We start from the raw sequence: 26,147 nt of genomic DNA on the forward strand, positions 1-26,147 counted from the left end.
ATTGATGTTTTAACCACTTGGTCGAGTTCATTACCTAAAGTTAAGTTCAGGTTCACCCCTTTCTTGCAAGATCTGTATTAAAACTGTCTGTAGTAAATATATATTATTAAAATATTCTCCTTGGGGGCATTTTCAGAATTCTGATCACTCCAATTTTTTGACACGATAAATATCCAAGCCTACGCTGAGGAAATTAAAATCTTCATTTTCTCATTAGCACTTCCCTGAAATTTGCCCAAGTATTTGCATTTCTCGATCTTCTGACCCGACAGTAAAGTCTATAGTGCTCTCCCAGCAGTTATGTTTGCTTTATTCTGATTTTGAAGTCCTGTCCATTTGCCTTCGTTCGATGAGGTATCCATGAATTCATTTCTCTTTACAGCTGGAAATACTCTTGTCAGAATTGCGATAAAATCGACATTCTCTAACACCGCCCACCACCCCCCCCCCCTCCCGCCCCATTGCGCCCGTGCGTGCACACACACATACTTTGCATCTTTCCCTGTATCGCCTGAAGGCACTCTAACCTGTAATATTGAATAGCCACTCATGTCTCTTCTCTCTCAACAACTTTCCGTGATATCAACTGCACCAATTCACGGTGGCTCAGTGGTTAGTACTGCTGCCTCACAGCACCAGAGTCCCAGGTTCAATTTCAGCCTGGGGCAACTGTCTGTGTGAAGTTTGCGCATTCTCCCCGTCCCTGTGAGGGTTTCCTTCAGGTGGTCCAGTTTCCTCCCACAATCCAAAGATGTGCAGGTCAGGTGAATTGGCCATACTAAATTGCCTATAGTGCTAGGTACATCAGTTAGAGGGATATGGTTCTGAGTGGGTTACTCTGCGGAGGGTCCGTGTGGACTTGTTGGGCTAAAGGGCCTGTTTCCAAACTGCAGGAAATCTAATCTAATTCCTCATTTATGCTGATAACTCATCTACCTTGTTCATCAGACTCATTCATTAAAACGAATACCATCCAACATTGCTAGCTTCCCTTTTGAAGGCATGATAATGGGGTTGAGAAACATATTAGCCATAATCCATTGGCTGAACAGCCTTAATCTGTTCCTGTATCTCATGATCTAGTGGTGTCAAAATGACATGGCAAAAATGTGAAGTGACCCTTACTTAAAAATAAATCAAAATTAAGTTCAATACTTCATTCCCAGATCAGGAATGACCTGTTGGCATTGGGCATTGTATAACATTGACCTTATCTGGTACTGAGCTCTTTAGCTTCATTCATCGGACCGGACCACAGACCAAGTGGGTATCATATTTGATAAACTGGGATAAATCTGATGTAATTGCGCCTCGTTAAAACACTCGATGTAATTAGTGGATGTGGCAGGAAAATGTTTCAGCCTGGTTTCAGGATGAAGATTTTCATACACTGAGTCGTGGGGGTCTGAATAAAATTAGCACAATCTTCCATCGAGTTTGTACGTTAGTTTAAAATGCTTCAGTCTTTTTTTTTGCTCCACGAAGAAATTAAATATTGCAGATTGGTATTTAAACTAAAAGTGCAGACCAGTCATGAACTAACTGAATGAAATGAAAGATTTGATGTGATTGATGTCCTCCACTTTATCCAATTCTGTAGTCAGTGTCTTGTTTTCAGGTCTATTCCAAATTTGACACATGAGGAATAATGCCATATTTTAGAGAACGATATCACATCAATCAATGCAAAGTATTGTTGATCACATTAAACATATTAAAGAGAATTTCCATGGCTGTTCTCTGCTCCTGTAACACTTTATATCCTCTGCAAGTGCATGAGGACAAACAGAATAATTGTAATTTATTGTATTTTATCCAAAATTTGGAATGTGATTTGGCACTCAGTGTAACCAACAGCATTTGCACGTAAGATCCATGAACATGGAAATGAACTCATTATATACAGATTACTCTTGTGACAAGTATCAATAGATGGTCTTCAGTGAAAAAAGAACTCTGAAAGAAAGGTTACTCCATGGGTTACATCATGATACCTTTGTAAATTTTACTTTTTTCACAGGTTTCACTTGTTACAAAGCCAGTGTCTTTAGGAATAATTACACAGGGTATCTTACAGGTAATCACAATGTTTTCACAACCAAAGTATAGAAACAATAGTAAAATAGTTTCAGCATTAGTTGGAAGTTGCCTTGTTGAAGGTGGTTTCTTCACCTTGTGAGAAAAGAGCCGGAAGACATTGTGTTCTGATCCTTAAGACACATTTTTCATTGATTTTCTTTCAGAGGTGTTACCGAGTGGCAGAATACATAGATACAATAATACCACCGTCCATAGAACAGGTCTTACTGAAGGCGACGGTAATGTTAACCTGCATTGTGTCCAATCTTCCTTTTGGAGTCAATGTCACCTGGATACAAGAAAATAAACCTCTGAAATTAGGGCTTGCTGACCAGCCTGGAGAGAATCCTGACAACGTGATCAGCAAATTAGATATTTCTACTGAAGCCTGACTGAGTGGTGTTGATTTTGAATGTGTGGTAAACCATCAGTATCTATCGACACTTCTGAGAGATGCCATCCACAATAAGAAAAGTGAGCGGTAAGAGTAAAGTACAGTGGATCCCATGTATAATTTAGATCCAGTAACATCAATGACAGGCTTTGATTGGTAATGAACAAACACCGTTGGGAGCATTAATGATTTGTGTGATAGCAGGATAGCTAAGTAGCTGATTAAGAAAAAGACAGACCAAAGGATATTCTATTCTGATTAGGTCAGATAAGGTGGGAAGAGGCCTGGTTTGTGACGTAAACATCAGCAATGACAAATATACACTTAAGAGATTTTTACAATTTGTTTTGATTGGGACATACCAATCGCAAAGAACGCAGAAGAACTTTATGTTAACCTTTGTTTCTGGGGAACTGCCAGGAATCTTGCAACAGTGCATTAGTTGACATAATTTCCTAGTTGTGGGCTGGAAACATGGAGGCAACTTTCAAATTAAGCTCTTGACTTCTTTTAATGAATAGAATGTGTACCATTCTGCTTCTTTAGAAAATGAAAGTGAATAAATTCCAAATTAAAAATGACATATTTTAATATTTAGTGAAATTGATTCTGTATTTTTATCGTTGATTGATATTTTTCTCAAGTATTCTGCAGTGATTAATCTGCTGGAGCCATCAGTATCTGTCCTCCTGCCACCAACAGAAGAAATCTCTGCTCAAAGGTTTCTCTTCCTCACCTGTTTAGTGAGAGGTTTCTCCCCCCGAGAGATCTTCATCAAATGGACAAACAATGACAAGCCGGTGAATTGCAGTAACTACAAGAACACCGAGGTGATGGCGGAGAGCGACAATACCTCCTTCTTCATGTACAGCCTGTTATCCATTACAGCGGAGGAGTGGGCCAGCGGTGCTTCTTACTCCTGTGTGGTGGGACATGAAGCAATTCCATTGAAGATCATCAACTGAACAGTTGATAAACCCAGTGGTAAACCAAGTTTTGTGAACATTTCACTTGGACACTGTTAATCCATTTCAATAAAATTCTCAAAGTTGAATCTAATAATTAAACAAAAGTAATAAAGTTATTTTTTTCTTCTAATTGTGAATTAAGTATACGACTGTTTGATTAATTGTGTTTCCCACTTTTACTTATATTCCATCTGTACAGTCCTGTTCCTCGGATGCTGCCTAACCTGCTGTACTTTTCCAGCACCATTCTAATCTAGACTCTGATCACCAGCATCTGCAGTCCTCACTTTTGCCTTGATTATTGACGGGTCCAGGACTCGTGTCTTGTGCAAGTAATGTTCCTTTCTCATACACACCCTTGTTCAGAGACATAGTAAAGCTCACTCATTACAGGATTCTGCAATATCTGTCTGAAATCTCTCTGGGATAACGAGAGGTCATGCTTTCAAAGTGAGACGTGGAAAGTTTAAGAGGGATACATGCGACAAGTACTTCACACAGAGGATGGTGAGCGTTTGGAACGCGTGCCAGCAGAGGTGGTAGAGGCAGGCACGGTAGATTCATTTAAGATTAGTCTGGACAGATGCATGAGTAGGTGGGGAGCAGAGGGATAAAGATGCTTAGGAATTGACTGACAGGTTTAGACAGTATGTTTGGATCGGCTCAGGCTTGTAGGGCTGAAGGGCCTGTTTCTGGGCTGTAAATTTTCTTTGTTCTTTGTTCTGAGATGAAATCTGACAATGTCCATTTTATGGCAAATGAAGACCACAAATTTTGAACTTGATTTTCCTGATTCCCTGATTGCCTACTCTTACAAAAACAATGCCAACTCAAACTGCCACATCGCATCAATTGGGAATATACACTTAAGAGATTTTTACAATTTGTTTCGATTGGGACATACCAATCGCAAAGAACGCAGAAGAACTTGAAGTTAACCTTTGTTTCTGGGGAACTGCCAGGAATCTTGCAACAGTGCATTAGTTGACAGAAAATATCTTCACTTTTACACCAAAGAGAATGCACAGAAAAGTTGTTGAGCAGATGGAGGAAGAGAGGAGAATAATTAACAGTCTGTACTTTAATCTCTGTGCAGAGTTTTCACAGTAGACATCCTCTGTAATGTAACCTCGTTGCTAACTGGAGCAGTCATCTTTTTGCTTACTGTCTGAAGATTTAAAATTTCCATGCAAAATAATACCTTTGAAGCATGCTGAATATACTAGGGTGTGTTAAGCATTTGTTAACATCGACTCCCCTTAATCCAAAACTAATGTTGACATCATCCCAGATTGTATTCCAGAGTTTTGTCTCAGTTTTCTGGAGCACATGGGATAAATTCTCGTATTCGAATACCTGCCATCATTTTGATTCACGTACAAAACACGAGCAGATATCTTCTAATCAGCATATTAAGAAATGGTATTATACATCTCTGGAGCAGTGGGATTTGAACTCAGGCCTCTTGTCTCAGAGACAGCAATTCTATCACTACAACAAAAGAGTCCTTCACAAAGCACTTATCTCTCCATGGCGATGAGAAATTTTCTCCACACCATCAGGGTGAGATCTAATTGTTGGCAATCCATTAAAATTGTAGCAATAATAAAAATTATAATTTGGTATAAGAGTAGAAATACACACTGATACAGAGAGATGCTCACCAATACAGACTAAAGACACATATACAGACTCTCATCTGAAGGCACATACTTATGCGCGCACACAAATGTGCAAACAGATAAGCCATCACACACGCAACCACCTACAGAGCCACACATGAAAATTTTTATTTGAACATTGATCTAAGCACTTACAAAAATGCATATACACTGAAAGAAAGGCACAGGCACAAATTAACAGGAATATTCACACATAACCAGGAAAAAAGCATAGACACACGTTAACACAGAAATGGACACGAGTACATATACATTCATAGAACGTAATGCTTACAGATCTGCATGCATAAACACTCCGATGTAACATCCGAAAAATATCCCCCCACGTATAGACTCAACGAGATATATATTAGCACAGAGATAAACATTAATCTCATTATTTTCCCAATTTCATAATGACAAACATATGATGGAAGAGGCCGCTTAATTATTTATTTTTAAAATGCATTGATCAGCATGTATACATGGTCACACTACACACAAATTCAGTCTCAGGGCATGAATTAAACAAGGAAAATGGCACAAATGTCAGCAACCATCCACACACAATAACAGAAAAAACACATCAGGAGATGGTTTTGGATAAATTGCCATACAAGCAGGCATCATCACATAAATACAAACATCCTTCAAAACAAGGTGTTGCATGCTAAACTTTGTTGAGCACAAGCATGAAAATAACCTAATATAGGTAGGATCTGAAATAGATACATGAACACATACTTTAGATGTTACTAATGAAAAGTAAATATTCACAAAACATTAAAGATTAGCATAGTCATCAACAAAGTAGCATAATAGCATAACGGTGCTTACACATTATGAAATGCATAAAATTTAGGTGCACAAACACGTGAATGAAGGAACATGAGTATGTTAATTCATGCTAAAACTCCAACATGGGCAAGTGTGAAGTAAGAGGCACTCCTAACCACATCCACAAACACTAAAGGAAAAATATTCACCCCAAGTGGTAGAAAAAAATAAATTAAGGGACATGTGCACTAAAACTTATTCCTAAAGTTCACAGATCCCACAAACAAAAACATGAAGCAATGTTCTTACTGTGGATGTAATTTATGTTCATGATTTGCCAAGTAGTTGGTCACCAATAAGTGAAAATGAAAATTACATTTAAACTCTCATCCAGTACACGCTACAATTTTCAACTAAACTGCTGTCACAGCCCATATTTAAAATATAATAACAGAATTAAAATAACGATTCCAATAAAAAGTCCTCAAATGATAAACAATGATAATATTCTTCAATTAAAAAAAACAATATAATTCATAATGTTCTGAGGTACTGAGTTCTTATCAGGCCTCGAATACTTACCCTCCATTGAATGTTATAGGCTGACTAAGATATCAAATTTGGCGAGGCAAATCTAAATTGATGGATTATTTGAAAAACCTACAATTGTTTGCATAAGGGATTCATATTACATATGTAGTGCCCAGATCAAATAAATTTATGACTATTGGAGAAGTCTTCAGAGTCTCTAGATCAGATAGGTTCCAGAATATGTGAACAGTTGCTGTGATTAGTGCTGAATTCTGTCTTGCACCATGTAGATCCCAATGGCTGAATATTTCCAGTCCTTTTGATCTCTGCCTTGCCTGATTGACATCGACCTATGATTTATAGTTTTTGAGGGCTGCTGTTCAGTAATACCCATCTATTGTATATATCTCAGTCTCATTCCCTGGGCTTATGACACAAGGTTGGCGGTACTGTCTATAGTATCGACGGCTATTGCAGCGTGACATAGACATAGACATAGCTGGGCTGAGAAATGGCAGTGGGAGTTCAACCGGGATAAATGAGAAGTGATGCATTTTGGAAAGTCAAATACTGAATATACGATTAAAAACAAGATTCTTGGCAGTGTGGAGGAACAGAGGGATCTTGGTATGCAAGTACATAGTGAATAGTTTTGTTAAGAAAGCATATGGTGTTTTGGCTTTCTTTAACACGGGGATCGAGTTTAAGAGCTGTGAGGCTTTGCTACAGCTCTACAAGTCCCTGGTGAGACAACACCTGGAATATTGTGTCCAGTTCTGGTCGCCCTACTATAGGAAAGATACAGAGGCTTTGGAGAGCGTGCAAAGAAGGTTTACCAGGATGCTGCTTGGACTGGAGGGCTTGTGTTATAAAGAGAGGTTGAATAAGCTCGGACGTTTCTCTCTGAAGAGAAGGAGGAAGAGAGGTGACCTGATCAAGGTGTACAAGATAATGGGAGGAATGGATAGAGTCAATAGTCAGAGGATTGACTGGAACGAGGGGTCATAGTTTTAAGATATTAGGAGAAAGGTATAGAGGGGACGTCAGAGGAAGTTCTTTTACGCAGAGAGTTGTGAAGGTGTAGAATGTATTGCCAGCGGTGGTGGTGGAAGCAGAGTCATTAGGGACATTGAAGCGACTGCTGGACATACACATGGATAGCAGTGAGTTGAGGGATGCCTAGGTTGTTATTTTATTTTACATTAGGATTAATCCTCGGCACAACATTGTGGGCCAAAAGGCCTGTTCTGTGCTGTACTTTTCTATGTTCTATGATTTGACAAGGTGTGGTGTGTCAAATAGATCCCAAGATTTGTGCTCCTTGACACTTAAGTGTGATAAAAACTCCAGTTCAGCGAATCCATCCTTGGTTTGTGTCACGTGTTGTATCTGCATATTTGTCTGAACACTGACATTTTTGGCTGATGAATGTTTAGTTGGGCATTTCAGCTGGCGATTTATGTACTACTAAACCAGGCTATCCTAACATTTGGAGTACTTTTAGTTTAAACAGAGTACAGCAAGCTTTCAAACTCCATTTCCTGTCTTCTTTAGACTTCTAGTGGAACAAAGCATGCGATTTTTATCATTACTTGATCTGAGGTCATGACCCTTTGTGCATAAGAGGAAATACTCTCTAATAATTCTGCCTCTGGAATGTTCCCATAAGGCATACCAAGAGAAAGATGCATTTACATTAGTGGGCCACATGGTGGCGTGTATTAACCTAAATGAATGGATGAAATACAAAACAAGTGAAAGGTGTTTGCCTGGGAAGGGAGTGGGACATGTAAAAGTGGAGAAATATATTATTATTCATTGGCCATGCAGAAAGACTGAAGCAAACTCAACGGTAATTCATACTCAGGAGAAAGTGAGGACTGCAGATGCTGGAGATCAGAGTTTAAAAATGTGTTGCTGGAAAAGCGCAGCAGGTCAGGCAGCATCAAAGGAGCAGGAGAATCAATGGTTCGGGCATAAGCCCTTCTTCAGGAATGGTATTTGCCTGGGAAGGCATTCGTGAAGAATACTGTTCCTGAAGAAGGGCTTATGCCCGAAACGTCGATTCTCCTGCTCCTTTGATGCTGCCTGACCTGCTGCGCTTTTCCAGCAACACATTTTTAAGCTAAGTAATGCATACTCATTCACGATTTATTAACCATTTCAGAGATGATTGTTATTGAAAAGATTATGTTAACAGAAGTTTTTCAATAACAGTCCTCTCTGAAATGGTAAATAAATCTTGATTTAGTATGCATTACTGTTGAATTTGCTTAATTCTTTCTGCATGGTCAATCAATAATAATATATTTTTGTTTATGTTACAGATAGATGGATGCCACACTGAGATGAGAACGCATGCGCTCTGAGCTGTGAATTTTATGGAAATCTGTAACAGTCACCAGAAAGAGAAAACATGGCCTCAACATAAAGCGTAGGCAGCTATTCTGTAGAAGGCATAAATAAAAACAGAACACATGGATCTCAAACAATTGGGAAGCTACGAATTATTCCAAACAGAATCACCTCAATAATATCAAGCAAAGTGAAAAGGAAAAGCCATCAATAATTTTCTGTTACACACTGACACATGCATGTGATCTCACTGTTGGAGATCACAGGACAGATTATAGTTTGGGCATTTAGACAACTTGACAAACAGAGAAGGAAAATCTAGGGGGTCCACAACTCACTCAATTAACCTGAAAAGAGACACAAAGTAATGATGCAGATGTTTATGATCAGAGACATTCATGTTGTAATTTTAATTCAACGACACACTTGGAGATTTCACAAAACATATTTGGTTTTTTGACATGTAAAAGATTTGATTTTCTCACCCTCACCCAGAGTGGCGGCAGCACTGCAGATAATACTCAGGCAGAATAGAATGATTAATGTGGAAACAGTTCTCCAGATGTTGCCATTTTCATTTTTATAGTCTTCAAGTGTGACCTATTGAATCTACGATTATAAAACCGAGAGAACGTAGTTAGATTGTTTATTGATCCAGTCTAATCTATCGGCATCAAAATAATGTAAGCAGAGACCATTAGATCTTCTTTTAGCAGTCAGGTGTTTCTCAAACGTGACTGTCTCTCTGTCTCTATCCTTGTATTATTGAATCTGAGCAAGAACTTGCTAACACTAACTGCACATATTCTTTCTTTATTATCCATGTCAGAACATTATGAATTACATTGTCTTTTTAAATAAAAATGAAGAATATTATCATTGTTTATCATTTCAGGACTTTTTTATTGGAACGGTTATTTTAATTCTGCTATTATATTTTAAATATGGGCTGTGACAGCAGTTTAGTTCAAAATTGGAGCGTATACTGGATGAGAGTTCAAATGTAATTTTCATCTTCACTTATTGGTGACCAACTACTTGGCAACTCATGAACATAAATTACATCCACACTAAGAACATTGCTTCATGGTTTTGTTTATAGGATCTGTGGACTTTAGGAATAAGTTTTAGTGCACATGTCCCTTAATTTATTTTTTTCTACCACTTGTGGTGAATATTTTTCCTTTAGTGTTTGTGGATGTGGTTAGGAGTGCCTCTTACTGGATGTCTTTTCAATTTGATACTAGGTACACCGAAAACTTGGGGAAATAAACTGCAACAAACAAGAAAGACTCTGATGCGGCCGCATCTGGAGTATTGTGTACAGTTTTGGTCGCCATTCTATAGGAAGGATGTGGAGGCACTGGAACGGGTGCAGAGGAGGTTTACCAGGATGTTGCCTGGCATGGTAGGAAGATCGTATGAGGAAAGGCTGAGGCACTTGGGGCTGTTCTCATTGGAGAAAAAGAAGGTTTAGGGGAGATTTGATAGAGGTGTACAAGATGATTAGGGGTTTAGATAGGGTTGACAATGAGAACCTTTTTCCGCGTATGGAGTCAGCTGTTACTAGGGTACACAGCTTTAAATTATGGGGAGGTTGGTATAGGACAGATGTTAGGGGTAGATTCTTTACTCAGCGGGTTGTGAGTTCATGGAATGCCCTGTCAGTATCAGTGGTGGACTCTCCCTCTTTATGGTCATTCAAGTGGGCATTGGATAATCATATGGAGGTTATTGGGCTAGTGTAGGTTAGGTAGCCTTCGGTCGGCGCAACATCAAGGGCCGAAGGGTCTGTACTGCACTGTATTTTTCTATGTTTCTATGTTTCTAAATGGGCAAAAAGTCATTGTGCTACGAATAATCTATCAGTAAAATTCGTGTAAAAATTAATTTCATGTTTTGCCCTTGCAGTCCACAGAGCTGATTAATTAGTGCTGTGTCTTTGATAATTTTCAGCTCTCCGTCATTCTACATTTAGTTATTGTAGCTACCATATGGATTACTGCACCTCCCTATGTACCTAAACAAAAATTCTAAATAAAATAAAGTAGAACTGCAAATTAAATACTCTCTCTAATTATTAAACATTTAACAAATCAATGACATCAAATTAGAAAGAGAATGTGCACAACAGTCGACTCTGAGGACTGCAAGAAGTTACAAGATGGCATTAATAAATTTACAGGATGGTCAAATAATTGACAAATGAAGTTAAACACAGATAAATGTAAGGTGATGCAGGATACTATTGAAAGGTACACATCTAAGTGTGGGAAACAAACAAAGGGATCTCAGAAAATTACATTATTCACTAAAAAAAACACAACAGGTTACGAAAGCCATAAAAATGCAAACTAAGCCCTCAGCTTTATCTCTAAATGGACTGATTTAAAAGTAGGGATGTCTTGCAAAGTCCCTATAAAAATTTGATTAGACTATAATTAAGAGCTTTGCGTGCAGTTCCAGTTGTCATGTTACAGAATGCATACAGACGTATTACAGAGGGTGAAGAGAATATTTATCATGTTGATACACAAATTTATGGATGTTTATATCAAGAAAGAATTGTTGTTCACTTCTGTCTTGAAACGGAAAGAAGCCGATGGCTCTAAAATTAGAGCGGGTACAAAACAAATTCCTCTGGGGGTAGAGCACAATTAGTGGCTGTCAATGAAAAAAAACAAGAAATACAATAGAGAATTCAGAAGAAACCTCTTTACTGAGAGAATGACGAGAACAGGGAATATGTGACAACACGGAATGGGTGACATAAATAGTTTAGATGTATTTCAACGAAACTAGGCGAGCACATGGAAGGGATGGGAATAGAGAATTGCAAAGGGCAATTTCGATGAGGGAAGATGCAAATCAGCTCCAGGGGAACATAAGCACTGGCATGGACTGGTTGTACCAAATGGTCTGTTTCTGTTCTTTGTGTCCTCTGTAAGCCTCTGTTGAAAATCACTATAGTATGAAACAAATAAAGTATTTTTAACATCTAGAGGATTATAAAGTTGTTCATAAAATAAACTCAAGTGTAGAGCACTGAATGTAAATGAATGTAAATGGTCACTCTTCAACATTTGTTGAAAACACTGAAACAGCAGTATTCATAATACTCCTACAAGGAGTAGGAGTAACCCATTGTCCATGTCACAATTGGGGGAATCTTACATGACTCATTAATGGCCTCAGTAGGACATGCCAATCTAGCCTGGCAACATTGCATACACTGCATCTCCCATGGCCTCTTCCACTCAGCCACTTGGATATCCAGTTCCAGTAATGATCTCCACCTTGGACAGGAGACTGTTCCAGTTTCCAGATGGGATACCCTGTTGTGAGGCATATGGTACTTGTTTGGGACGGGCATCCTGAGTCTGCAGGCATGCCTCTTGGATTCAGGAGGTAGACTCCCACAAAATGCAGGACCCACCTACTGCTACTAAAGTGCCAGCATTGGTGGGAACAGACTCTACATTGGCCACTTGAGAGGCCATCCTTTCCCTGTTTTGAGATCAATAAAATACCATGGAGATGGAAATATGAGAGGCACTACAACTCCTCCCTTCCCTTGTCATCTTACACCCTATTATCCTCCTAATGACCTTGCAGCCTGTCCTGACTGGGCTGATAGAACCCAGTCCCATTAGTGTTAGTCTGTTTCCAATATTTAAGAACATGAAGGGGTGGCAAACTTGTCAAAATCGATATAGTTCAACAAAAACAGTCTTAACCTGGATGTATAATTCAGTACTCTGAATTGGGCTGAATTAGAATCACTTAAATCTGCTAAAAGAAACATTACATGTTCATATTTCATGGCATTTGAACAGGAAAAGGTTGTACTCAATGCCAAATGAGAGAAAGGTGCTGTCAAGTATCAGAGGAGTTAGGAATTCTGACCAGAAACGTGAAACAGGCTTTTAAGGAATCTTTAAAAGACAGAGATTGAGTGCCACAGGGCATCTGAGAAAGTTTATCAATAACGTACAGCCAATTCAGGGGCTCAATCATTAACATGGACAAAAGAAAGACATAAAGCAATCAGAGAACCAAAGAACAGAATGTGTGTATAGATGATCCAAGAGAGTGCTTGGATCAAGGACATGAAGAATTTAAAGATGGACATAAGTTTAAATTCAATATATTAGATGATAGTGACCCAGTTAAGATCTCAGTTCTTTCTCGATAAACACAAATTTAAGTTTATCAGTATTGTCCAGGCAGCATTAAATGAGATTTCTATTTGCATTGTGCATATTTCCTGTGTTCACAAAGTATCAAAGTTTTATGAATGGACCAGAATGCAATTTCCAGAGTTCCAGCAATTTATTAAACAGCAGTTAACAGAAATGATAAATTTTCCAAACTTGTCTTCAAACAGCCAGACTGATACATTATTCAAAGAGGATTTGCAAGAACAAAATGGGCTTGTCATGGGGTTAAATCATTTCAAGTCCTAAAACTAGATTCCGTTTTAATCATACCAGTTGTCTGTTGGATATTCCTTTCACAAAGGGTTCCTGTATTCAAACAGTTGTTTGGAAATAAAAAAATTGGGTACCACTGTAAAAAAGAGGGCCTTTAATTCATCTGGAAAGCAGCAAGAATATTGACATAAAGGGAAACGGCACAAGAAAATAGTTCTGATGGGTTGGAAAGTGCATTAGCATTGATAGAGATGTTATTAATGGAACATGGACTGGTCAGATGGTGATGGACAGTTGACAGCTAAACTTTGTTAAATTTTAATTTTGCAGGTTGACTGACTAATCAAAGTATTGCCCTGCGAAATGAATCAAAGAATATTTAGTCGAATCAAAACAAGCCACAACAAGTCTTGGCAGTTAATGCCAAACATAACTGGTCCATTCTCCATGCCTTTACCAATCAGCACACGTGACCCATCCAGATTGAATGTTTTCCCCTTTTGCATTGGAATACTTAAGAGCGTCCTGATAAGTACGAGACTAAGACTTCAAAAAAATTATGTTTTTTCATCAATACTCAAATCTCTATATTTACCAGCTGGCTGGGGTGGAACTTAACCATAAAGTGTAGGGCCTGTAATGAACTCGTAGACTTTTGTACTAAACTCAGAGGAAAACCAGCAACACTGTCCTTATGGAGAGAGAAGAATGACATTACTTTGCCTTTGCTAATAAACATTAAGAATTTCAAAACCATTGAGGAACAGAAATCAATAGAAACAAACCACAGGCACATACACAGAACACTATTATTTAAAGTAACAGAGAGAAATTATGGACTAGCAGACATATTAAGTGATATATTGAATATTGAGTGTGGCACCAAATGCACCCTTGTGATAACAGCAGTTTGAGAAACTCACCCTCATTGGTTTGCAGCAATTGAATAGTTAGTCATTCTATTATGAGCCCTGCTTAATTCCTACACCAGTAGGTGAGCATAGATTCAGATCTTTTGAGAGGCAGATATCAGAATGAAGTTGCACAGGGACAGGAGCACAGCTATCCTTTGGACAGCACTAAAGAAACCTCACTCACATTTGTTCTTTTTAAAAAGTGGTAGGGCAAATGTAGGAGATAGGGAAATGTAAACAAAGGAACTATTTTCAAGATGTCATCTAATCCAGTGATAGCTGATAGCTGATTGCCAAAATCATCTGCCATCTTTTAAAAGAAAGCAAGAAGCCCAATGAAGAGGTATTGCAGCTTTCACTTGATTCTATGTCACCGTATTCCAAGAGATTTTTGTCGTTGCTTTCCAGCAGATATTATTTTTCCCCTAATCACATAGGTGTGACAGTGCAGCTTTGGTTGTGATCACAGATCAGAGCCGAATAGTGCAGAACCACATCATAATTCATCTCAAGAAGCTGTGCTCATGGTCATTTGGGTTTGCAATGCCTCTGTATTCTGAGCTTTGCCTACAATCTCGCCCTGCTACCTAGTTTCTTTTTGGAAAAGTTGCAGTTCCAGTCCATTTGTATTTCATCATTGTCCCAGATTATAGTTGTTTAAGTATCACAGTATAGTGTGTCAAGTAAATCAGCAGTGACTCCATTTAAAAGGTGTTTAAATTCCAAGGTTCATAGAACATCATATAATCTTCCCAGTTAAATATGTAATATGCAATGAGCAAAATTATATTTTATCTGTTATTTTTTTCTATTACTAACTGCAATGAATCTACTTCCTGGGACACAGAAACTCACCAATGTCTTTAAAACCCATGTACACTTTGGCAAAGCTCCTGCTCACACTATTTACTTAACAGAATAAACTCCATACAATAATGCAACAAAGCAAAGCAGATTGAAGTCAAATGGGGCACAGGTTTGAGAGAGAGTAAAAGCTGTCTCTACCCCATCAGAAAGAAAAGTAGAAAGGTTATGCATTTATATAACATCCTAATGTAACCTCAGAGTAAGAATCCATTTCCAGATCTCTCAAACAAGTGCAGAACTCCTGGGGCTATTGTTAACTACAAACCATCAAAGCCAGCTCATTCCATAAACGTACCACTCACTGTGTGAAAATGTTGCCCTTTTATCCCCTTTGAAATCTTTCCTGTCTTACTTTCAACCTATGCCCTCAAGTTCTGGCTTCCAAAACAGAAGGAAAAAGATCTTGTTTATTTACCGTATTCATTCCCCTCCCAATTTTATAATTTTTCACGAACAGATGAAAACTATGCAATTTATGGAGAAACTAAGCAGACTTAGCACAATCTGGGATGAGAAAGAGAGTTCAGGCTTCAATTCAAGTGAAAGATTCTTCAATGTTATTTTGCTGGATGTCTGTCAACACTTTTCACGTGACCCCCAAGGGAATAAGTTAGCTTGCTCACCTCTCATGCATCAACATTGAAGTTATCACACAACCCTCTCACCCAGTTAGTACCATGTGTAGTGATATCATAGAGTCAGAGATATAGACAGCATGGACACAGGGCCTTCAGTCAAACTCGTCCAAGCCGAACAGATATCCTAAACTAATTGAGTCCCATTTGCAAACATTCGGTCCATATCCCTCCAAACCTTTCCTATTCATAGACACATCCAGATGCCTTTTGAATATTGTAATTGTACAAGCCACCACCCCCTCATCTGCCAACTCATTCCACACGTGCACCACCCTCTGCATGAAAACGTTGCCCTTAAGTCCTTCTTAAATCATTCCCCTCTCACACTAAACTAATGCTTTCTAGTTCTGCACTCCCCCACCTCAGGGCAAAGACCTTTCCTATCCAAGCCCCTTATGACAAAGTCATCCTCCGATGCTCCAGGGACAATAATCCCAACCAATTCAGTGTCCCTCTGGAGTGATTCTCCTATTGGATGCTGGCGAGAACATTTCCATCATTTCCATTTTGAAAAGTAAGATGGACCATGTTGTCTGAAGCAATAATCTTTGCAGCTCATCTGTCGTTGATGAGCATTGCAGGATAGCATGAAAACTTGTGACTACGTGCTGTCAATTGAAGATTGTATAAATGACCTGATTCTTTGAGCAAAACGTGCAACTAAGTTCTGAGTTGTTACTGATGCCAAAATAACTGTCACATTTAGGTGCTACTCCAGACGGACATTGTCACCATGACAGACTATAGCTGAGTTGATGGCACTGTGCTTGAAATTGCAGGCTTCTGGATTTTGTTGACAATTTGCATTGCAGATCAACTGGTTATCACGAGTATGCGTAATTGTAAAACAGATTGGTTTTTCTGTTGAAAATCTTTGCAACAAAAGGATTTATGTCTGACTATTGTGAAGTCAATAATAAAATGGAAAATTACTGGCTGCTGTGGCTGTGAAAACCAGGAGTAAAGTCATTAGTGTACTGAAGCACCATTTATCTAACTGTTGGTGAGCTGGCATTTTCTGTAGAGTTATTCAGGAACTCCCCATAAAGTCATTCCATAGTAGAGCAGTTAATGCTACACTTTAGTAATCATATTACTGCCTCTCTAATATTTGCACTATTCTTAGTGGTTGAGCACTTATCTCAAAAAGGAAAATTGTTTTAGGACAGCACATTGAAGAGATGTCATTGGAAAATTGTTTGTCTTTTGGTATTGAAGTTGAGGATGTATGTTGCCTTCGAGAATCTAAATATATTTCAAAGAATTGGGTTTCTCCTTATCAGCAGCTAGAGTGTCCTTCAAATTTATGAAAGGATTTGAAGAAAAAAAGTCACCAATCTGTGATGCCATATATCTGGAGTATAACATATTTAACTGCTTGACTTTATTAAAAAGTAAAATGCTGAATCCCTGAGTTTGGAACAAATTTCTAATAGCTGACAGCCAATTGTGGATGCAAGCACTTGTTTAAAATGAGTTCCCTCACGACTAATTTCAGCAGCAGAAACAATGACAGCCTAAGCTATGAGGAAAATGAAAATCCAATGCCTCCAGAGACAGTTGAGAGATCAGAAAGTAATTATTGATCCAATGTGTGACAAAATAATGTTTTATTCAGAATACAACAATGTAATAGGCAATTGCTGAAGTGCTGACATTTTCAGGAACATTTTGTCGAGACTTTCTACTGAAACATATTAGATCTGGGCTGCATCTGTCAAGGGAAAGTTTTGAGTTGAGTGACTTATTCAGAATTTCAGATTTCTGAGGACGGGTCACTTGACTCAACATGAATTCTGCTTTCTTCTCAAAGATACTGGAAAACTTATTTAGTTTCTCCAACAACATTTGTTTTTCTTTCAGATTTTCAGCTTCAGCAGTTTGTTCTTTTACATTACAGGAAATGTAAAGAGCTGTTAGCTCAGTGAGATGGATGACAGATCAGTACATTTCTTATGCCTAATGTTCATGCTGATTATCACTGAGGCTGTGAAGGCAGGCACCATTATAGAAGTAAGCGAGACAGGCCTGAGAGGTCATGGAGTGTCAAAATGTGAGAGAGAACTGGTCTATATCAACATGGCATAATTATGGGAATGTGCCAGACTCCCTTCTGCCATTTTCCCAATCCTCCCACCTCCCAGTTAATTGGCAATGAATATTTGAACGTGCATTAACACACTGTTGTTAATAGAACATTTCTTGCCCTTCAATGTTCGGGTCGTCAGTTGTTCGCTTCAAAGAATTGGACTATGCAATGAGGGTAAACATTGAAGAAATTGAATACCAAACTTTCAGCTTCCCAATATTATTACATGCCCCACCTAATGCTCCCTCCCTACCCCAAAAACATACAGACTATGGTGCGCTGCAAACTTCTGTGAAAGTTAAAAGAAAATGAAGTCACCATATACTGGAATCATACATTTGGTAAATGCCCATTTTTAAAAACAAATCTAAGTACTAAGTGAAATACTGCATCTTTGGGTTTATTTTTTCATACATTTAAATGTAGATGCCTTTGATTGTTTTAAATGCCAATTTATGCTTTCTAATTGTTCAACTGTAGAAAATCTTGACAGCTCAATCTGGAAAGGAACTGGAAGTTCACATTCTCCAGATAACAACACGGAAATCAAAAATTAAGTTCACTCAAATAGGTCTAAGTTCTGCTTTGGTCAGGAGCGGGTATGAAAAGAAATTGCTGGAGAGCAATTACGTAAGATTTATATACGAACTTCCATTTGAAAACATCCCATGATGCTACCGCAAACCCCACCATTCCAGACCACAGATTCGTATTGCTGCTGTGATTAGAGTGATTTCTCCTTTTTCCAAAATAGTTGTATCAGCTCAATAGAAAATTTGAAAAACTGCTTGCATTTCAGCATAAAAGCAAATTGCTGTGGATGCTGGAATCTGAAACCAAAAGAGAAAATGCTGGAAAATCTCAGCATGTCTGGCAGAATCTGTAAAGAGAGAAATGAGCTGACATTTCGAGACTAACTAACCCTTTGTCAAAGCTAAAACCCCCTTTTTTAGCTTTGACAATGGGTCAGTTAGACTTGAAACATCGGCTCTTTTCTCTCCTTACAGATGCTGTTCAGACCTGCTGAGATTTTCCAGTATTTTCTCTTTTAGTTGCATTTCAGCATCCCTGGTTAGTGTTTAAAACTCATTCACATTTATTATGTGTCAGGATTTTCCTTTCCATTCCTTCTTCCTTGCAGCTCTCCAGCCCCTCTGCCAGGCACAATTGCTAACACTTGCAAACCACCTGAGAAAACATGGAGAGAAAAAATAGACACGATCTATTGGAATTACATCTATCTGGAGTGTGGGCTGTTTAACAAATCTGGTTGATAAGGACTTGAAAATTTGTAGAGGGCTTGTCATATGAAGACGTTGGGTCTGAATGGCATGGAGTTTGTGTTGGGTGGGGAATCTCATTGAAAATTACAGAATACTGAGTGGTCCAGAAAGATTGCACATGGAATGGAGAAGATGTTTCCACTAGAAGTGGAGTTTAGGACGTGTGGGTGCAGTTGCTGAGTGAAAGGTCCAACATTTAGAACTGAGATAAGGAAGAATTATTCAGTCGGGGGGTGATTAAGCTGCGGAACCCATGGCCTGGAGGCCAAGTCATTAAATCTACCTAGACAGAGATAGGTTCCTGATTTGAAAGAGGTTCGAGGTTTCTGGGTGAAAGCTGGCAAAGAAGATTGAGAAACATATCAGCCAGGACCGAAAGGCAGTGTTATCCCAATAGGCCAAATGGTCCTATTTTTAATAGTCTAACGACTCCAAACTAAGTATTTAAATGTTCCTTTTGTTTGTAAGCCACTTTTGTGTGCAAGCACTTGTTCAAAATACCTTTAAGGTCAACCGTCTATCTAAGTATAGGTCTGAACCCCTTGACAACCCACACTCTGAGAATATTGAAAAACTAAGTCCACCAAAAGAGACGGTAGATGTTTCAAAGTACATTTGATCCATCCTGTGTTTCATTCACAATACATACCATGAAAAGAAATTGCAGGAAAGACAGTCGCTCTTGTAAGGTTATGCTGGAACCACCCTGTGATGGATCCTACAGCAGTCTATCAAATACCATTCGAGGTGATAAAACTCACATTAAAAAAACAAATTTATTCTCTCCAAGGTCATTGCCAAGAGTCAATATTGATGACAACATTCAGCCTTTGATCTGTAGAAAACATCCAAAGATCTTCAATTGAAAATGGATTGGCCCTCAGATCTTGGTATAGTGTACCTTGCAACACTGTTAAAATGCTTATCCTCTCAACAACACCACCCCACCCTCAAATGCATCAGCCTACCAAACTGGAGTGATTAGCATTGCTGCCTCACAACGCCAGAGACCCGGGTTCAATTCCAACCTTGGGTGACTGTCTGTATGGAGTTTGCACATTCTCCCCGTGTCTTCATGGGTTTCCTCCGGGTGCTCCAGTTTCCTCCCACAGTCCAAAGATGTGGAGGTTAGGTGAATTGACCATGTTAAATTGCCCATAGTGTTAGGTGCATTAGTCAGAGGGAAATGGGTCTGGGTGGGTTACTCTTCGGAAGGTCAGTGTGAACTTGTTGGGCTGAAGGGCCTGTTTCCATACTGTAAGGAATCTAATCTAATCTAACCAAGAGTGACCTAAGTATTTTCTCAGAAGTTTTGGAAAGCAGACCATCTAGTGTAGTTATAGTTCTGGATTTTGACCAAATGAGGACTTAAATTGCTGACCCTTTTTGTCTTTGAGACTTATTTTCAAGTGTTTGCAAGTGGTTTGCAGATGGAAGTCTTGTAATTAATTTGTGCTTCACGACCACTTGTAGGTGCAGACATTTTGGCAGTCCACATTGTCAGGAGGAAGGGAAGCATGTTTGCCAGAGATGAGTGCAATCAGTAGGAAGCACTGTGATGTGATTTTGATGTGGTTTAATCCTGATTCCTTTGGAATGCAGCAATGTGAAAAGGGAATGTTGGAGAACCATTGATTCCTTCAAAGGTTTTAATGCAATGCAACAAATGCCACCCAGCTACAGCATTCACATTAAAGAGGCTGCTGGACTGCTTTCCTTGAATTTAAAATTAGACAGAGTTAACTTAAATAATAATACAAATATTGAAGCATCCAAAACATTTAGATGGGAAATTGCTTGCTGATCAATATTGAGGTGATATTTCTTATCAATGTGGCTACAATGAAAATACCCCCTAAAAATGGGTTGTTCTCCTCTACCCAATCTCATCTCTTCTCTTCCTCTTTCCTGTTCATGTGCGTCTTCTCCATATCCCTCCTCCCCCCAACCACTGCAACCACCATTACCACCCAAACTTCCTCCAAGTTCACCGTTGTGTCAGAGAGACCTACAGTATGAAGACAGGCCCTTTGGCCCAAACTGGCCCATGCTGACCAAGTGTCCATCAATGATAACCCCATTTCCTTGCACTTGGCCTATATCCTTCTAATTCTTTCATATCTTTGTATTTGCTCAAATGCATTTTAAATGCTGTTAATGTACCCACATTAACCACTTCCAGAGGAACTCAGTCCAAATGTGCACCTGTGTAAAACCTTGGTCTACTGGTTCTTTTTTACTTGTTCCCCTCTAATCTTAACGGATGTCCTCATTCCCCAATCATAGGAAAAGTACGGAGTGCATTCATGCTATCCATGCCTCTCATGATAATATACTCTTCTATAAGACATTCCCTCAGTCTTCTAAGCTGTAAAGAAACAAAGTCCTAGCTTGTCCAACACCTCCCTCTAACTCAGACTGTTGAATCCAAGCAACATCCTTGTAAATTTCTTCTGTGCTCTTTCCAGTTTAATAACATCCTTCCTGTAGCAAGGTGAACAAATCTGAACACAATATTCCAAGTGCGGTTTCACCAATGTCCTGAACAACTGTGCAACACAACTTCCCAACTTCTCAATGCTCGATACCTATGCTCTGTCTGTCTGTGACTCCACTTTCAGAGAACTGTGCACCTGAACTCCAAGGTCCCTCTGTTCCACTACACTCCTTAATGCACTACCATTCATTATGAAACCCCTGCTGTGACTTGACTTTCCAAATGTAGTACCGCAAATTTATCTATATTAAACTCCATTTGCCATTTTCGGCACACTTCCCAGGTGATCAACATCCTGCTGCAATTTCTGATATTCTTTCTCACTGTTCACGATATCTCTTATTTTAGTGTCATCTGCAAACTTACCAATCATACCTTGTACATCTTCATCAAAATAATTGACATAGATAACAAACAGCAATGGTCCCAGCACAAACCCGAAGGCACTCCGTTAGTCACAGGCCTCCTTCCACTGTTACCTTCTGCTTCTTTCCATCAAGCCAATTGTTTATCAAAATTGACAGCTCTCCCTGCATTCCATGTCCTCAAAGCACCTGTGACATTTGAAGACATATGACTACAATTAAGAGTGTGACCTGCTCCTGGTTTCCTAGCCTAGGTATATCTCCCATTCAGTGCTGCCATTAAGTGCTTTGATTTTTTTATAATCTAAGTTGCCCAGCTGCCATGTGTATCCTTGGAGTCAGGCACTTTCCCAAGTATTGGCTATTTATTTGTACCAAGCTTATAAAGTGCTTTCAAGGTGATTTGAATACAGGCAGCATCACATTCACACAATTTTCCTGGTGTCATTGATCAATAGAAGCCTAAATTGAGACGTTATTATACTGCTCTGAGTCAGAGATGTGGAATTAATCCTGGGTTTATGCCCAGATCTGTAACTAAACTCAGAGCTATTTAAGGGGCAGGAAAGAAAAAACAATAAAATTATCTTCTTAACAAATCGTCAATAGTGACTAATATAACATTAAGCTTCAGTGAATTTCAGCAATGAGAAATTACTATGTAAGCATTTTGAATCAAACATTGAGTTACAAGTTGTGCTCGTGAGGGTTGAATTGACTGTAGCCTTAAAGATGTAGAGTTTCTTCTTAAAAATGAGAAAGTTAAACTTAAATCCTTGCATTTGGGATGTTCTCTCCTCTGTCTCAGTGCAGAGGTTCTTTATTTGACCTCTTTACTCCGCATCCATCCATTGGCTCCTGCCCTCACAGCTAAAAATCTAGATGTTAATAAGAAGCCAAATAGTAAAATTGTGATCATGTGCACATTTAAAATGATTTAACTGGTTCTTATGACAAGTCGCAGCTGTGAAAGTGTTGACATTTCCCACTGTGAAGGAGATGGAAATTTAAGTGTGTCAGAAACTAAAGGAGTAATTGGCAAGTAATTTTGATCTGATGTCAGAATAACATTTGCATTTGGGATCTAATAATGTGAAAGGGAACTGCTGATAGTTGTAAGATTATGTTAGGATTGCCTCAGGAAGGTATCCTATGGCAGTGCAGTGAACACCAATCCAGACTCTATAGTAATCACATGAAGCAACTGCTTGACTGGTTCTCAAATGTTTGGCTCATTTTGAGAGATTAGACAATGTTGAATCAGCATAAAACATCCAAAGATTTTCAATCGTTGTTTAGTTTTGTTTTTCAGTATGTAGTTCTTCCATAACCCAGAAACGGGTGGAATACCGAAGACATTTATTTTTCTTCTTCTTACCCTGTTCTGTCTCTTCCATCTCCTTCCCCCAGCACAGCCTCATTGTGGTGTCCTGTTGAAGTCTGATGAAATTCAAATGAATCCATACCAAAACTACCATATTGTGTAGTCATTGACTAACTTAACAAAACTAGTTGACGAGGCTTGAAATATTGAATCCCAAGTCTATATTTTTTTTTGCTAAATTGGGTTGGATTTAATTCTGGGACAGTTTGCTTGTTTTAAATGACTTAATTTGTGCGCTTTGATCAATTGCAGTTGTGGAAATATTGACAGCTCAAGCACTGAGGAAAATGAAAATAGGTATTCTCCTGGGAGCGAGTGAAATAATTGTAAAGTAAGTTTAATTGCAAGTGTGATTATGTTCGTCATTATTCAGAATATAACAAACTGGTAAGAAATAGCTGGATTGCTGGCAGTTCATGCAATGTTATACAAACATTCGATCATGTTTATACCAGCTCTCAAAGAGGAACTTGTCTACATTCACTCCCAACTCATTGTACTATGTAATATTGCAAAACCTCTCCTTTCAAAAATGGTAGTTCCCTTTTGGAGACCTTAATTAAAGCTGTCACTATTAGATAGAGCATTACAGTTCCTTGTCAGTACTGGTTTGTTTTGCAGCTCATGTCAAATTAGTGTCCTTTTCTTCTGAAGTCGTCTGCCATTAGGAACTGTATGTTCTTATCTATCCAATAAGGCCTATCCAAATCCCGCAAGATTTTGAACACTTGTAAAATCTCTTCTTAGTCTTCTCTTCTCCAAGAAGAGCATCCTGAGCTTCTTCAAGCAACAGGTCATTCTGCTATAACGTGCATTTCGTCAACATGAATTTGCTGTAATTCAATAGGCGAATTGGGGACTTTGTTTCTAAAGCATTAGGTTTTGAAATGTGTGTTGGCTGTAACACAATTACACCACCAACACTTCAAGTGCTGTTTCTAAGATGTATTTTTTTCTATAATGTGGGTTTGCACATGAATCTAACTATCATGTTATAGAGAAACAGACTCTATCCACATAGTTGTCTAGTTGCTTATTACTGGTATACTTTTGTGAAACTTTTGTGCAATCTTTCAAATCCTTTCCTGAAGCATGGTGCTTAAATACTAGAGTTGAGGGGAAATCAGGATTTCTTTAATAAAGATATGTCATAAGTTTTTTGTTTTGAATGTGATGCTCCGATTTATAAAGTTCACAATCCTAACAATATCTTAAACCTGCACTGCCTCCTGTGTGAACGTAAGCAATATATCAAATATCAGACAGAGATCATTTAATGAAGTACTGATCATTGTATCATAAGATTGTTAGTTTGGCTTTAGAAGTGAACAAGGAACAATCCAGAATACTTCTGAATTGAAGAAGGGTCAATTTCAATGGGGCAAGCGGACAAGTAAATTTGAGCACAAGTTTGGACAAAACTGCAATGAAATAACAGTGTGACTTCCAAGAGGAGATTGTTCCGCTACAGTCTCAATGTTTCCACAAACAGAAAATAGTGGCAAAAACAAAACTCTAGTTCACTGCATGAATTGAATTGAATTGAATTTATTGTCACGTTTACTGAGACACAGTGAAATGCTTTGGCTGCATGCAATACAGGCAGATCACAGATTCAAGTAGCATTGATAGGGCGGCACGGTGGCACGATGGCACAGTGGTTAGCACTGCTGCCTCACAGTACCAGGTACCTGGGTTCAATTCCCGCCTCAGTCGACTGACTGTGTGGAGTTTGCACATTCTCCCCGCGTCTGCGTGGGTTTCCGCCGCGTGCTCTGGCTTCCTCCCACAGTCCAAAGATGTGCAGCTCAGATGAATTGACCATGCTAAATTGCCCGTAGTGTTAGGTATGGGGTAAATGTAGGGGTATGAGTGGGTTGGTGTGGACTTGAAAAGAAATTTAATTCAGACATGTGTGAGCTGAAGTTTGACAGAATTTTAGAAAGGCTAAAGTAAAACAGAACTGTAGATGCTGGAAATCTGAAACAAAGAAAGAAAGTGAGAGAAACTCAGCAGGTCTGGCAGCATCTGTGGTGAGAAAGCACAGTTAATATTTTTGAGTCCTGTGATGCACTGAGCTTCTACAGCAATTTCTGCTTCTGTTAGAAAGGTTGATTGTCCTAGGGTGTTGGTAACTCATAAAAATTGAATTGGAGTCACCCAAGGATACTGAGAAAAATAATCTTGAAGCTGCAGTGGCATTGTCCACAACAACCTAATCCTGTTCAAATACAGGGATGCTTTGAGAGGAGTGGACAATTACAACATTCACTTTTTTTTCAAAAGTGTATGGATAAATCTAGCAACTGTATTCATCTTGGTGGGAAGGCTTCTAAAGAGTTGATATCTCAGCCTCAAGCAACAATACTTAGGGAGCACACTGGCGCACTTTTTATGCTGACTAAGAAATCCTCGCCATCTAGTGTGTAATCTGTTTAATAGAACCATCTGATGAAGGCTTGAAATTTAGAATCTTCAGTGTTCATGGCATATTAACAGCTTTAATTGCAGATGAAAGTGCTTGCTTGAAATGTTTTAATTTGTCCTTCATGTTCAATTGCAGCTGCGAAGACGTTGAATCGAAACTCTCTGGAAATTCTTAGGAGCTTGAGAATCTGAGCTAACCTGATAAGGAAGTGACAGTCAAGAAGTAAGTTTAATCCACTGTGTGACCATATTATGTTTCATTTGCAATACTGTAATGTGAAAAGAGATTCCCTGGAGAGCTGGTAGCCGTATGTTCGATCACCAGAGTCTCTTCGTGAAGATGTAAATGTTTCTGCGGTGTATGGCGCTGTAAGACATACTACTAAAACGATGCACGACACCACTCCAGATCATAGTACATTCATGAAGAAACAGCTTCTCAATTACTTGCATAGAAATCACTAATCTGTCGAAACAAGAAATGC

The sequence above is a fragment of the Chiloscyllium punctatum genome, chromosome 42 (genome assembly GCF_047496795.1).
Source record: "Chiloscyllium punctatum isolate Juve2018m chromosome 42, sChiPun1.3, whole genome shotgun sequence".
NCBI lineage: Eukaryota > Metazoa > Chordata > Chondrichthyes > Orectolobiformes > Hemiscylliidae > Chiloscyllium > Chiloscyllium punctatum.